We start from the raw sequence: 17,136 nt of genomic DNA, 5'->3' as shown, positions 1-17,136 counted from the left end.
AGTTTTTCCTTTACCTTACCTTTTCTTACTCCATCTCTCTATCTCCCCCAAACACAACCTTCTCTAACAGTCCTCCCCCAATCGTCCCAGTCTTTTTCACGCACCCACACTCTCTACACTATCCTGATTCTTTCCCCTCCCGACCAGCATTGCTACATTGCCCCCTCCTAGCAGTGAGACGTCCCGCCTACTGCCTTAACCCAGGACACTGTCCTGTAGCCTGTGTGGATCCCTTTCCGTAGGCTCCAGTGATGGGCCTGTATTTTTTGCGTTCATGTCCACCTTTGACACGAGGGCTTCACTTTCTTCTGTGACCAGCACAGCAGAGGTTTCTGGTTCTTCCTCACCTTGAAGACTGTCACTGTAATATGTCATTTTACTATGTTTCATGAAATACGAATCCAATGTAGAAGTGCGCTTAGCCATGCTTAAATGATCAGTACTTGTATACAACAGAAAAACCGCCGTTACTCAAAAGTTCTCATTCCCCTATTCCTATTGGACAGGATCTGGGTTACTGCAAAAAGAGGCAATACTACTGTTTATACAGGTGCGCTGTAGTCTATTTTGCTATTCCGCCATCTAGTGGAAAATCAAAATAACTACACACAAATTTGATAATTATTCTACAGTACAGCATCTTCCTATTCCTCAGCTATAAAAGTGGAGGGGCAACTGCCCCCACTTGCCCCCTGTAATCCCGTCAGTGAATATATATATATATATATATATATATATATATATATATATATATATATATATATATAGATAGATAGATAGATAGATAGATAGATAGATACAAATTTCAAACTTCTTCGTCCACAACATATTCTCACATAATCTTAAGCAACGTTGGGAAAAGACGGTGGGATGTGGAAGCAAGAATTATGATGCTTGCGGTAAGCACGAGAGATCACAAAAGCACCAAAAAGACAGTGATGCTCAGAAAACCAGCGATTCAATAACATCTTATGTTGCCAAAGAAAAAACGGAGATCAAAAAAGTTACATATGCAGAGACCTCTACATGTTGTGACGAGTTCAGCACATCTGTAGTAGACATGTTGCCAGACTCAGAAATTGCAAAGTATTCTGCAGGAAAATCTAAAACTCACACAGATAGTGAAAGAGCGTTTCTATTACAATTTCAGCATCAGCATTGCTTTAGAAATTCAGATTGATTGATGTGTTCATATACAGCAATAGTGTGTTCATTTAAAATAGAAGATAGTTGACAATGAAATGTTACTGACAGTTACTGTTTCCCATCACAGTATGTTAACTCGACTTGAAGACAATCCATTAAGTATGAACTGAAGTGTAAAGCTTTCCCGTGTTTTGTTTGTATTTTGAAAGAAAAAAATAATACAGAACTAAAAAGAACAAAAGGTCTTAAACAATGTGATTATTTACATTTTTGCAACATTAATTGTTTTCTTTTTGTTTTAGAAAAACAATTTGTAAATCTAATATAAGCTGTATTTGTAGGCTAATGAACTTGAGTCTTATCTGAAAAAAGGTAACAAACACTCTCTATAGCAGCAGTTCTCAAACTTCACGGTACTGTGACTCCCTTCTACCAATAAAAATCACTTTGCGACCCCACTGCCCTGTGTTACTAACAAATAGATAGTATTAATAAGTAAAACATGCATTGCAAGACAATATCAACAAAACTAATATAGTAATTACTTTTTACAGCCAACAGTATAGAAAAATAATTAATTCATATTTAATACAGTAATTACTATTACAAATTACATTGCTTACCTAATGGGAGGGGTAAGCTTGCATGGATGAACACAAATGCTTCAATTTGGGAATGATAAGAAGTTTACAAAAACAATCATTGCAGGGGTAAGTAGATTTTATTTTATAAATCAACATTATGTATCTCTACCAAGAATAGTGCACAATGTATCAAATTGTGTGACGGATATCTGTGTTAAGATTCCAAGATTGGTACATCAAGGTAACAGATAAGCTTACAAATAAGGCTTTATTTGGTACTGGGTCTGCACGCCACAGGTTATCATGTTATATTATGATTTATAACAAATCTAGGAAATAATCACAGAAAATGCTCCGATCATAAACTGATTTTAAAGTTTTTATTTGCAAAAAAACCAAGAGCTTAACCCCCCCCCCCCCCCCCACTGAAATTTGAAATGGCACCATTGGTGCTGTACCATGCCTTGTGAAGCATGCTGTCTTGAGTGACAGACAAATAAGTCTGTGGGGTCTATCCAATTTATTTAAATGATGGAAGTTCTAAATATCTCTGTCATTTAAATAATTAGCATAGCATGCTGATTTCATACACAGTGGTACACAGTGTCATATGTTGACTGAACAGTATTTAGATGCCATTAAAGAGTAAGTAGCGGTTTCTGAAAAATATAGCGTTATATATCCCCACGTGTTACTACAGCTGTTAAAATAATGTACTGGTAATTTTGTTTTTCATTTTAACATCCTGATAACTTTTTACACTTATAACTTTAAAGTATGGGGTTTGCGATATGTCCTCTAAACTGCAGGAAGAGCAATTAAAAATAAAAAAAAACAACAACAAGTGCTGTGGCTTGTGTGCTCCTTAGCACATCATGGATTATCATTGCTGTGTTACCTGTTTGACAATATGGGCAATAATTGCACCAAAAAGAGAGTGCTCTTTTAGCTTCATGGCCCCGACTCTCTGGAACTCTTTCCCAGCTTTAGCGCGTGCAGCTCCCACAATCGCTCGCTTCAAATCAACACTCAAGACCCACGTGTTCTCTCTTGCTTTTAATGCTCTCTAAGCCTGGTATCTGTTTATTAGCTGCTGTGTTGCTGCTACTATTATATATTAATATTTCAGGTTTTTCACTCCATCTTATTCATATGATTCTGCTTGACACACGCATCCACAATGTTTAGAATTCACATCCTAGCCTTTTATTTAATGCATTATGCCTTTATTTAATGTATTTGCAGGTTTGTTTCTTTGTTTGTTTTCCTGTTATATTTAATGTACTATGCACTGTATGTAATGTATTATGCATTGTTCCTCACTATGTTGTAAAGTGCTTTGTGATGGTGGTCCACTATGAAAGGCGCTATATAAAATAAATATTGATTGATTGATTGATAATTCTTACACTATCAGTGCACTAGAGCAGACATTTTGAAAAGAGCTTTGAGACAGACTTTAAAGTTATAAGTGTAAAAAGTTGTCAGGATGTTAACAACGAAAAGCAGAATTACAGGTATGTAGTTTAAACAGCTGTAGCAACACGTGGGGACGTGTAACGCTATATTTTTCAAAACCCCGCTACTTACTCTTTAAGATCAACTGAATTGACCCCTGTGGTTGAATCCCTGAAATCCTGTAAAGTTGTTTTTGCTGTCATAGTGAATTGCACTTTATACAGTGTGGACCTCAGAGCTATCTGGTCATGTGATTGTTAGCGTGGTGCTGATAAATTGACACAATTCATGTATTTTTAAAGTTTGGAAAAGGATGCCAATGATAATGACTTCCGGTGAATTCAGTACTGAGTTTGATCAAATTAAGAAATCTACAAGGGCAAAAGAAAGAAATTAAGTGTTACAACATAGTTATTCTAAGTAGTTCCCAGATACTGGTCAAATTCCTGCTGTTTTCACTAGGGCTCTGGCACTAGAACAGGGGTAGGCAACTTTGCTGTGTCCAGTCCATTCCATTGCAGGACTTTTGTTCTTATAAATCCCTTAATTACTAGCCCTACTGAAGATCAATGCAATTATTAAGGTGGCAGTGAAATGGCCCAGAAAAGTTAAGACGACTTACCTGTGCACCAGGGGATATTAAAAACCATGGCAACTAAAGGGATATATTATTAGTTTTTAATGATATACTATTAATCAATTACTTCACTTGTGGTAAAAAGAAAGTTGTCTTTGATTGGTTAGCTTGGCTTTACTTCCCTATTATCTCATTCAGTCTTCCAAAAGATGACACTCATACTCTGGCAAAAACGTTAGCTGCCTTCATTACTGTAGCACCTCTTTAGTCATCTAGCTGTGAGGAAGAATACATTGTTAAGATGAACTGAGCTAAGCACGAAAGAGTTCCTTCACCGTTTTCCTCACCCCTTTTTTGTTACTGAAAACCTCAATAAGAAATAAATACAATTGGTTTATCTCAAATGTCAGTTTCATCAAGTAAAAAGAAATAAAAAGTGTTCTTCTTACTTGTCCCTGTTGATTTGAAACTTGTGTGAATCCTCTCAGGAGCAGAGTTTAATGAGATCATTTTAAGGAGACTGTTGTCCTGGAAAGGAGGACACAGATGATCTGTCTTGTTTTGGGTGCCTTCAGAGATTTAAGACATTATCCTCATCTGCATTGTGCACTGTTCGGGGAAACTTGTTCCTAATTGAATCACACGCAGTCTCTGCAATAAAGAAAAGAAAGATGGTACAATGTATGCTCTCCAAAAGTAGACTGACTCCTACAGTTGCCATGGTTTCCATCCATTTTGCTCTGCTTTCTTCGTTCTTCTTCAAGTGTAACTAATTCTTCACTGCAAAGGCTTTGGTTAAAGAAGCTGTCTGAATTAGCAGTAACAGATTGCCAGACTCCTCCTAATGAACAGAAGTATTTGTTTAATAGCTATGTGTTTATAGTACATTCTTGCTTCTGTATGCTTATCAGTTATCAATATGTACTTTTGTGACAGACATTTCTGATGCAACATATAATTTAAATTGAGCAGAGTGATCCTTTGTCAATGCCAACTGGTTGAAACCACTTGGCTGGGTGTCATGTTGTAGCGATTTTAAACAGAGAATGGACAAAAAAATACATACACAGTCAATAGGATATAGAGCCACCATGGGCAGCCAGGAAGGCACAGATTCCTCAAGGAGTACCACCTCTAATTCCTTCAGGGATGTCTAGGATGGAAATCTGTAGCAAAGTCTGTTCTCCAGAAAGGTCAATTGTTTCATGTTAAACAGAAGCACTTGCCAACAGTATGTCTACTACGATCCTTACAAATGTCTGTCAGATCTGTTGACTTGCCTAATGTCACTGTAACAACATGGGAATACAGCTTTTATATATCCCAACATTAATTTATACAAATGTATGCATTAGCTATATGACAGATGTGTTTCTAATATTATTAATTTAATTTTATAAACAATTTATTGCTTTGCTTTTTTGTTTGTTTGTTTGTTTGTTTAATGATCTCTTCACATTTTATGTTGAATGCATGGCTCAGTGTTTATATGTAATGTGAAATACTTTCTTTATAATCTATTTTATTACTTGAAAACTTTTTTTTATGGGATATTATGTATTTCATTGTTAATATATTGTTTTATATATTAATATATAAGTAGCAAAGAGAGAAAATTTAAGTAAGCGGACCATTCTCTTTGGCTCTGCCAAAATTATCTTAAAGTCCATCAGTGCTCTGAGTTAAAATATTTATCTAAACGGCTATGTGAACAATTTGGGAACAAGCTTGTCAGCGTAGTCTAACAGCTTTTGTAGGCATTAACTTAATGTGGTCAAAGTGAACAGTGGAGCATGCTCAAGTCGGCTGAACATTTTCAGTTGAACAAGAAACAGGAATGCTTTGAAGTGGAACTAAAAAAAGGGGGGGGGGGGTAGTTTGACACCTTAACTTTGACAATTTCTCTCTCGTAGAAGCTAAAACCTCTAAATGTTAGGAGAGGCATTACAAGTTGAGTTACAGGACATGCAGTGCAGCATAAAGCCTAATGGACATCCTTACAGAATAACAATAATAAAAGAGCAACACATAATTCTGTAGAATTGCTGTGCTGGGTAAAAATGTAACACCTTCTTCAGTGTAACAAGATATCGTAAGTATCTTTTTTCAATTTTATTCCTAGGAAGAAAGCATTAGCTACATGTTTGAGGTTTTAAGTTAATTAACCTTAATCTGCACTGAACAGGAGATGGTTGATTATATATATATATATACACACTGCTGTGCAAATGTCTTAGACATGTTGCATTTTTCTACGCTGATGCATTATGAGCATCAACAATTTACTCAAAGCCTGCACTAGTGTTTTCTACTATTATAATAACCTTGACTTGCATAAAGAAGGAAAAACATTGAGTGAAATAGCTCGCATCACTTGATTTTCAAGGTGTGGTATCCGAAGCATAATCAACAAGTACAGATAAACATCATCTGTAATTGACAAACCCAGGGCTGGAAGTCCCAACACTCTGTCTAACAAGGATGAGCAATACTTGAAGAAGACAAGTGTTGAATTGACAACAGAACTGGCAGGAGCCACATGTGTCATTGTCCATCCATTAATAGTCCAAAGCACCTTTGACAATTGCTCCATAGTCCAATTTCTGTGTTTTTGTGCATATTTTAGCCTATTAGTCATGTTCCCCTTTCTTAACAGAGGTATTCTTACTGGAACACATCCTTTAAGTCCTGATTTCAAGAGTTACCTTTGTGCTGTTGTTTCCTAATTTCATCTTGTCATCTTCCTGGAGGTCTTCTTCTTGGTCGCTTTATATCTCTTGGGATCCAATCTAGTATCTCCTTGGTCCAGCGATAGTCTGTTCTTCTTGCTACATGTCTGGCCCATGCCATTTCAGTTTTTTCGCTCTTATAATAACATTGCATACTTTTGTTTGCGCTCTTATCCATTCCATCCTTTTCCAATCTCTTCTTGTTATTCCCAGCATGCATTTTTCCATACTCCATTGAGTTGTTCATAATTTTTGAGTCATTTTTGCATTGAGGGTCCAGGTTTCCCATCCGTAAGATGGCACTGGCATGCATTGGTCAAAGACTTTCCTCTTGAGGCATAAGGGTGGTTTCCCTTTCAGAACCATGCTTAATCTTCCGTGTAGTTCTTGTATTCTTGTTTGTAATTCTTCTGGTCATGTTGTAAATATGAGGATGTCGTCATCAAATTGCAGGTGATTCAAGTCGGCTCCATTGATCTTCAGCCCCTTATTTTCCCAATCCAGTTTTGAAAATGTCTTCTAGGGTGGCCGTGAAGAGCTTTGGGGAAATTGATGAACTCCTTTTTTAATACTGATTTTGTCGCTGTTTTTATGGAGTCTTACTGTGGATGTTGCATTCTTGTATATGCTGCTGATCAAGTCTCTGTATGTTTTCTCAATTCCTTGTTTTTTCAGAAAACTTAGTACAGATCTTGTGTAAACAGAGTCAAAGGCTTTTTCATAGTCGATGAATCCCAAGCAAAGTGGTAGTTCGTACTCGTTGCTTGTTTGAATCACTTGCCGTACAACTTGAAGATGATCCATTGTGCTAAACCCACTCCTGAATACTGCTTGCTCATTTGCTTGTGCCGAGTCAAACTTATCTTGAAGTCTGTTGGTGAGTATATTGGTAATTGTTTTGTAGACCATAGGAAGTAAGCTAATAGCATTTGCTTTTGCTTAATACAATCTGTAAAAATACGAGACAGTATTTTTGTCGGTTTTTCACCTCCTTCTTTCACGATGTCAATCGTTATGCCGTCTTCTCCGGGTTCCTTTCCTGTCTTCATGTGTTTGATAGCATGTTTCACTTCTTCCAATAGAACATCTGGAATTTCTTCCTCGGGTTGCGTTTTTTCCATCTTATCTTCGTCATCTGCTACGTTGCTCTTTTCATATTGATATCATTTTCTGTAAAAGTCTCTTCAAAATCAATTTGCGGTTCTTGATGACAGTCCTGTCCCTGTTTGATTGCTAAAAATCTGTTTTGATCTCAAATTTCTGAATTATCGACGTGACTTAAAGTTGTGTAAGACTTTTCGGAGACTTCATGTGGGTTTCAACAATCGAAAAACCATTCCAGGTATCGTCTTCAACAAGGCAGCTTTAATCAGGGACCAACAATACAGTACAGACATTCAACATGAGCTCACAGACTGGGTGCTTGCTGTGTGAGCACCGACAACAAGCTACTCTCTTTCGTGCTGAAGGAGGAACTGCGTTGCTACTAAACATTCCCTCCAGAAAATACTATCTCACAAACACTTGTGTTGATTCCATTTCAGAACATTCAAAAGTTCCTACTAGTTTCTATTTAAAAAACACATTTAGCAACTCTTATTGGTTTACTTTTAAACATTATATTTAGTTTAACTATCAATGTTATTTAAAGTTTCTAATTATTTAAACTTCTACCCCTTGCTTAAACATTTAAATATACCCTATAAACTTTACAGTTATCTGTCCACTTCATGACTGCTTATGTTATTACAGTGTAACGGGCAGTGTTGTGTGGTACACTGCCGTTATAGATCCTGCCCTGTGTCGGTGAGATGAGATGACGTTAAAAGCTCTAAAACCACGACTGCAAACGATTCCGGCTCTTTTGCATTGTGGTTTACCCTCCATTTACACGGGGACAACGAATGCCCAATTGATTTTTATGCAGCACTGTATTTTTCGATGTGTAGCGAATGGCGAATAACAGAAGTTTGGGGATTTTTTATTATGTCTATGTCATTTGTGTTTACTATTTTATTTCAACATTGTATCAATCTGCGACATAAGTGGGCAGTAAAAGTGATACAACAGAGACAGTTCAAAAGGCGACAAGTTTTCAATAAAAGAGAAAAAAGATGCTCAATCAATGTATTTGCCTTCCAACAACGTTTCCCCTGCGCAGTAAAATGCCAAGGTTTGTAAACTACCTGCAACCACACCTTTAACAAAACATTCTTCAGGTGTATTCTCCCATAACTAAAACATTTAATCAAATATAAACAGGAAACTAGTGTTTCTGCTACTTCTCTATCAAAGAAATTGGCCGGTTTAGTTATGTTACATTGTCTGTAGGATTTTTCTTCTTTGCAACGCTTTTGTATAATTGCAACATGCAGCAATACAATGTAGCAATTATGCAAAAATACCATAGATTATATATAACATGTATCCATTTTACAATCTGCTTGCTCTGCTTTAAAATCTGTATGCTTAAAACCCCCAATTCAAAATAATAATAAAAAATGTCAAATGAAGGACTGGGACTACTATTAGCATCAAACTTATTACCAAATGACCAGAATTGATCTGATTTCCAGAGCTAGCAGAAACTTCACAGAGTATGAAGACTAAAGTGTTCAAATAAATATGATCATACATGCCGCGTGAGCCCTGGGTTGGTGAGATTACAAACAATCTGCCCCCAGACAGGTTAGCATTCACACAGGGCAAAAAGGAATCAATCTGCACCAGGGTCGATTGCCCAAACGAGCCAAGACCACCTATTTTTTTTTATCTCAGATCAGATCGTTTGCTCTGAGGCCCCATTCACGTGGGAGCGATTGGACGCTTGCTTGCGGTGCGCAGCGTTGCCTGTTCGCGCCCAGCCTCGGCCCTGTTACAACAGCACTTACTTCATACTGCACTGTAACCCTTGTAAATTGTGTTGGATAAAGTCGTCTGTTGATTATTATTAACAGGCACTTAATCTGCATCAGATTCCGCCGCCCTAATACTGAAGTTTTGCGTGACATATCGAAACATTGACACTATACGTGCCCACACAAAGTGAAGTGTAGACCCCTCAAATGCCTAGCCCTCCTCAGCTCCCTCACCGGGGAGAGCCTGCCACCTTGGACTCGAATGATAGTGACTCGGACCCTGATGACTCGGACTCGACTACACTTGACTCGACTTGGACACAGACCCGGACTCGACTACAAGGGCATTACAGAGGGCATTACCAGGCATTATATGACCGTTATTACTTATATACTTCAACGTTACAGCACAATTCACTATAATTTTTATTGATTTTAACTGAATCTATTTCCTTGTTTTTTTTTACGTATCTTTCCATATAAGCACTCTAAAATGAACGTTCTATAAATATAGTCCACCATAACAACGATCTCTATAAAATGAGTACAAAACTGTGTTTTTAAAACTGTTTATTTGAATAAACAGAGAACAAAAGATTGTGAAAAAAGATGCATTATTCTTCTTCTTCTTCTTCTTCTTCTTCTTCTTCTTCTTCTTCTTATTATTATTATTATTATTATTATTATCATTATTAGTGCACAGTTATTAAAAATGCTTCTGCGAAAAAAAAAAAATTAGGACAAAGATCTGAAAAAAAGATTGTACAATTTTAATAATAATAATAATAATAATAATAATAATAATAATAATAATGGTAATTGATTTGAATATTTCCAGATATAGCTGATGGAGTGATCTTGTTTGATTTGTTTTTGTGATGCAGTTACGAAGATTCTAAGGGTATACAGACGTGCTCAAATTTGTTGGTACTCTTACAGCTCATTGAAATAATGCTTCATTCCTCCTGAAAAGTGATGAACTTAAAAGCTGTTTTATCATGTATACTTGCATGCCTTTGGTATGTCATAGAATAAAGCAAAGAAGCTGTGAAAAGAGATGAATTATTGCTTATTCTACAAAGATATTCTAAAATGGCCTGGACACATTTGTTGGTACCCCTTAGAAAAGATAATAAATAATTGGATTATAGTGATATTTCAAACTAATTAGTTTCTTTAATTAGTATCACACATGTCTCCAATCTTGTAATCAGTCAATCAGCCTATTTAAATGGAGAAAAGTAGTCACTGTGCTGTTTGGTATCATTGTGTGCACCACACTGAACATGGACCAGAGAAAGCAAAGGAGAGAGTTGTCTGATGAGATCAGAAAGAAAATAATAGACAAGCATGGTAAAGGTAAAGGCTACAAGACCATCTCCAAGCAGCTTGATGTTCCTGTGACAACAGTTGCAAATATTATTAAGAAGTTTAAGGTCCATGGAACTGTAGCCAACCTTCCTGGGCACGGCCGCAAGAGGAAAATCAACCCCAGAGTGAACAGAAGGATAGTGCGAATGGTAGAAAAACAACCAAGGATAACTGCCAAAGAGATACAAGCTGAACTCCAAGGTGAAGGTACGTCAGTTTCTGATCGCACCATCCGTCGCTTTTTGAGCGAAAGTGGGCTCCATGGAAGAAGACCCAGGAGGACTCCACTTTTGACAGAAAAACATAAAAAAGCCAGACTGGAATTTGCTAAAATGCATATTGACAAGCCACAATCCTTCTGGGAGAACGTCCTTTGGACAGATGAGTCAAAACTGGAGCTTTTTGGCAAGTCACATCAGCTCTATGTTCACAGATGAAAAAATGAAGCTTTCAAAGAAAAGAACACCATACCTACAGTGAAACATGGAGGAGGCTCGGTTATGTTTTGGGGCTGCTTTGCTGCGCCTGGCACAGGGTGCCTTGAATCTGTGCAGAGCACAATGAAATCTCAAGACTATCAAGGCATTCTGGAGCGAAACGTACTGCCCAGTGTCAGAAATCTCTGTCTCAGTCGCAGGTCATGGGTCCTCCAACAGGATAATGACCCATAACACACAGCTAAAAGCATCCAAGAATGGATAAGAACAAAACATTGGACTATTCTGAAGTGGCCTTCTATGGGTCCTGATCTGAATCCTATCGAACATCTATGGAAAGAGCTGAAACTTGCAGTCTGGAGAAGGCACCCATCAAACCTGATTCAGCTGGAGAAGTTTGCTCAGGAAGAGTGGGCCAAACTACCTGTTAACAGGTGCAGAAGTCTCATAGAGAGCGGCAGAAATTGCCTCATTATTGCCTCTAAAGGTTGTGCAACAAAATATTAGGTTAGCGGTCCCTTCATTTTTGTCCATGCCATTTTCATTTGTTTTATTATTTACAATATTATGTTGAATAAAAAATCAAAAGCAAAGTCTGATTTCTATTAAATATGGAATAAACAATGGTGGATGCCAATTACTTTTGTCAGTTTCAAGTTATTTCAGAGAAAATTGTGCATTCTTCGTTTTTTGTGGAGGGGTACCAACAAATTTGAGCACGTCTGTATATCAGGGATTATATCTCTCTAGCTCAACCACATTTAGAATGCGTGGAATCTTTCCATTGAAGTATAAAGTTTGGGACAGTAGTGAATCTTCCCAGGAGTGTCCGTCCTGCCAAAATCTCTCCAAGAGCAAGGCGTAAAATCGTCCAGGAAGTCACAAAGAACCCTAGAACAACATCCAGGGATCTGCTGGCCTCTCTCGCTTCGGCTAAGGTCAGTGTTCATGATTCCACCATCAGAAAGACCCTGGGCAAAAATGGGATTCATGGCATAGTAGCAAGGTGGAAACCATTACTCACTGAGAAGAACATGAATGTTCGTCTCAAGTTTGCCAAAAAGCACCTGGATGATCCTCAAGAGTTCTGGAACAATATTCTAAGGACAGATGAGTCAAAAGTGGAACTTTTTGGCCGACATGGGCCCCGTTATGTCTGGCGAAAACCAAACACTGCATTCCACAGTAAGAACCTCATACCAATGTACAAGTATGGTGGTGGCAGTGTCATGGTTTGGGGATGCTTTGCTGCATCAGGACCTGGACGCCTTGCCATCATTGAAGGAACCATGAATTCTGCTCTGTATCAGAGAATTCTACAGGAGAATATCAGGCCATCCGTCCGTGAGCTGAAGCTGAAGCGCAGCTGGGTCATGCAGCAAGACAATGATCCGAAACACACAAGCAAGTCTACATCAGAATGGTTGAAGAACAAGAAATTTAAAGTTTTGGAATGGCCTAGTCAAAGTCTAGGCCTAAACCCCATTGAGATGTTGTGGCAGGACCTGAAATGAGCAGTTCATGCTCGAAAACCCACAAATGTCACTGAGTTGAAGCAGTTCTGCATGGAGGAGTGGGCCAGAATTCCTCCACGGCGCTGTGAGAGACTAATCAATAACTACAGGAAGCGTTTGGTTGCAGTTATTGCTGCTAAAGGTGGCGTAACAAGTTATTGAGTCTAAGGGCGCGATTACTTTTTCACACGGGGGCATTGGGTGTTGCATAACTTTCTTTAATAAATAAATGAAATATGTATCAAATTTGTGTGTTATTTGTTCACTCAGGGTCCCTTTTATCTAATATTAGGTTTTGGTTGAAGATCTGATAACATTCAGTATCAAAAATATGCAAAAATGCAGAAAATCAGACAGGGGGCAAATACTTTTTCACGGCACTGTATTTGAGAGAGTTAGTCTTAACAGGGGTATCATTCCCAACACAGATATTTACTTTCGTTAATATTTGATAATCAAAGCATTGTTAAATCAGTCACATATATATATATATATATATAGTCTTGGTTCAGAAGGCAATTCTCACTCTTGCGAGATAAAGACGCTCTTTGTGTCCAGACAACCTATCAAGAATTATCTATTATCAAGACAGCTAAATTTGGATTCTAACCTTAAACGCAGAATGATAATTGCCTTATGAAACCCACATCAATTTGTATAAATCACATACAAACAGATACTATACTGTTCATTAACTCAAAGCATGAATTGAAAGCAATAATACTTTTCTTACATTCCAATTAAAACATTAATTTTACTGCTTATTCTCGAGTTCATAAGCGGATTAAAACACTACTCATTGAATACTTAATGGACGTTCGCTGCCTCCTCCAGCTGATCCGTGTCTTCAACAAAACAGGCGCTCGAAGGCTGTCCTGCTGGCAAGGACAGGTCCAGGTTTCGGGGTCTGCCTACCTTGTGTTTCGTCTCCACTTCAGGGTACGAAACAAATGTCTTTGCAAAGAACAAGAGTCATTAACTAATTAGGTTTTCCACTGAAACAGCAATTCCTCCACAATATGTGCACTCTTTGTCTGGTTATGTCTGGGATATTTCACCGCAAAGCTCCAGCACTGGTAGCTCAATAAATTGAATACATTTCAATTTACGTCGACTTCAAATGTTCATCCAACTTTTTCTCCAGTGATCAATTGGGGCTAAGTTAGAGATTTGATTAACAGTACTTTTATGATTTTAGACGTCTTACATAGCAGACTCCCACACCAAGGCCAACACTAGAATAGTTATCTCGTATTAGAGTGTCTGAAAACAGTATCTCTTTTCCAGTTGGTCGCCAGCTGGATCTTCAGCTTGTCACAGTTCATAGACTTGTTTGCATATTGAGAACCTTGGATTTTGTGTCGGGAGCCCTGTTTGAGTGTCATTCTCAAGAATTTGTAAGGTTCTCTTTACCCCTGTGATTGGATAGTTTGGTTATTTTGGGCGGTGCCTGAGAACACATGGAGTGTTTCTCATTGGTTGTTCTCATTCCGATGCAACCCCTTGTTCTCCATTGGTCTGCTATTCTGCCCCCTGTTGGCTGGATTTATGAGATGGACTGTTTTCTGTCCTATATGTCACCCAAAACTCTCTAGCTTGCTGCGCCAAAAGAGTCATTCAATGATTGTGAAGATAAGCATTTGTTCAGCAGTTAGTTTATGACTCTTTTTAAAAGCATTCTTTGTCAGTGGGGGAGTTTGTGACCAGAAACCAAGTAGACACAGAGAATGGCTTAAAATATCCCTCTGTATATTTCAATTGTGTTACTTTCACACACAGAATGTTATTATGACCCACTCTGACGCTACAAGGGTTAGGCATAGGATGATTGCTGTAATTACCAATAAGTCAATATGGGAAAAAGTAAAGAGCTATCTGAAGACCTTAGGCAGAAAATTATTTATTGTCATAAATCTGGAGAAGGATACAAGAAGATTTCCAAGCATCTGAGTATCCCAAGTTCAACCATTGTTTCTATTATCAAGAAGTACAAGACTCATGGTACTGTCATAATGCTCCCTCAGTCTGGAAGAAAGGTCTCAATGGTCGCAGGCCAAGGAAAAAGCCACTCTTAGGAAAACATCACAAGGATAATCGATTAAAGTTTGCAAAACAGCATTTGAATGATGGATATGCATTCTGGTCAAAGGTTTTGTGGAGCGATGAAACAAAATCAAGCTAATTGGTCGCACTGATAGTCGTTACATTTGGAGAAAGTCTGGTGAGGCATACAAAGAAAAGAACACCATACCTACTGTCAAGCATGGAGGTAGTACTATCCTTCTATGGGGCTGTTTTTCCTCTAATGGCACAGGAAATTTAGTTCCAATACATGGTAAAATGGATTCCATAGCATACCAAAAGATATTGGCCTATCATCTGAAAAACTCCTCTACAAAACTTGGTTTAAAGCGCAACTGGATGTTCCAACACGACAACGATCCAAAGCGCACATCAAAATCTACTTCAGAATGGCTAAAGAAGAATAAAATCAAGGTTCTGGAATGGCCTAGTTAAAGTCCCAATCTAAATCTGATTGAAAATCTTTGGTATAAGTTGAAGAAGGCTGTGCACAAGTCCTTGGAATTTGAATAAACTGGAACAATTTTGGTCAAAAATCACTAAAGAATCATGCCAAAAGCCCATTGACAAATATCCTAATCGTTTAAAAGAGGTTATTATTGGTAAAGGTACCTCAACTAGTGATTCATTTTATTTTTCTTGTCAGGGTATGAATACTTTTGAATTAGCATTTTTGGAGTTTTGCAAAAAGATTTTTTGCTCATCCACAAAATCAAAACTTTTGCTACAAAAGATTTTTGCTATAATTATTTGTTTTCGAGAAATTTGTAGAAATTATAAGAAAATAAGAAAGTTTACAAATGAGAGGAGGCCATTCAGCCCATCTTGCTCATTTGGTTGTTAGTAGCTTATTGATCCCAGAATCTCATCAAGCAGCTTCTTGAAGGATCCCAGGGTGTCAGCTTCAACAACATTACTGGGAAGTTGGTTCCAGACCCTTACAATTCTCTGTGTAAAAAAAGTGCCTCCTATTTTCTGTTCTGAATGCCCCTTTATCTAATCTCCATGTGACCCCTGGTCCTTGTTTCTTTTTTCAGGTCACAAAATACCCCTGGGTCGACATTGTCTGTACCTTTTAGGATTTTGAATGCTTGAATCAGATCACTGCGTAGTCTTCTTTGTTCAAGACTGAATAGATAAAATTATTTTAGCCTGTCTGCATATGACATGCCTTTTAATCCTGGGATAATTCTGGTTGCTCTTCTTTGCACTCTTTCTAGAGCAGCAATATCCTTTTTGAAACGAGGTGACCAGAATTGAACACAATATTCTAGGTGAGGTCTTACTAATGCATTGTAAAGTTTTAACATTATTTCCCTTGATTTAAATTCAACACTTCTCACAATATAGCCAAGCATCTGTTGGCCTTTTTTTATAGCTTCCCCACATTGTCTAGATGAAGACATTTCTGAGTCAACATAAACTCTTTTTCATAGTTCCCTTCTTCAATTTCAGTATCTCCCATATGATATTTATAATGCGCATATTTATTGCCTGCGTGCAGTACTTTACACTTTTCACTATTCAATGTCATTTACCATGTGTCTGCCCAGTTCTGAATGCTGTCTAGACCATTTTGAATGACCTTTCCTGCTGAAACAGTGTTTGCCACATCTCCTATTTTTGTGTCGTCTGCAAATTTAACAAGTTTGCTTATTATACCAGAATCTAAATCATTAATGTAGATTAGGAATAGCAGAGGACCTAATACTGATCCATGTGGTACACCACTGGTTACCTCGCTCCATTTTGAGGTTTCTCCTCTAATCAGTACTTTCTGTTTTCTACATGTTAACCACTCCCTAATCCATGTGCATGCATTTCCTTGAATCCCTACTGCGTTCAGTTTGAGAATTAATCTTTTATGCGGGACTTTGTCAGAAGCTTTCTGGAAATCAAGCAGGTTAGTTAGACACAATCTCCCTTTCCTAAAACCATGCTGACTGTCTCCCAGGATATTGTTACCATAAAGATCATTTTCCATTTTGGATCTTATTATAGTTTACATATAATAGAAGTCAAGCTTATTGGTCTGTAGTTACCTGGTTCGATTTTGTCTCCTTTTTTGTGGATCAGTATTACGTTTGCAATTTTCCAGTCTGTCGGTACAACCCCTATGTCAAGAGACTGTTGCATGATCTTGGTAAATAACTCATTTCTTTGAGTACTATTGGGAGGATCTCATCCGGCCTAGGGGATTTGTTTATTTTAAGAGCTCCTAGTCCCTTTAACACTTCTGCCTCTGTTATGCTAAAGTTATTTAAAACTGGATAGGAACAGGTCGACATGTGGGGCATGTTGTCCGTGTCCTCCTTTGTAAAAACCTGTGAAAAGTAATCATTTAATATATTTGCTATTTTTTTTTCTTCATCTATGACTT

This window comes from Acipenser ruthenus, chromosome 5 (genome assembly GCF_902713425.1).
Source record: "Acipenser ruthenus chromosome 5, fAciRut3.2 maternal haplotype, whole genome shotgun sequence".
Lineage (NCBI taxonomy): Eukaryota > Metazoa > Chordata > Actinopteri > Acipenseriformes > Acipenseridae > Acipenser > Acipenser ruthenus.
This window is presented reverse-complemented; position numbering follows the sequence as displayed.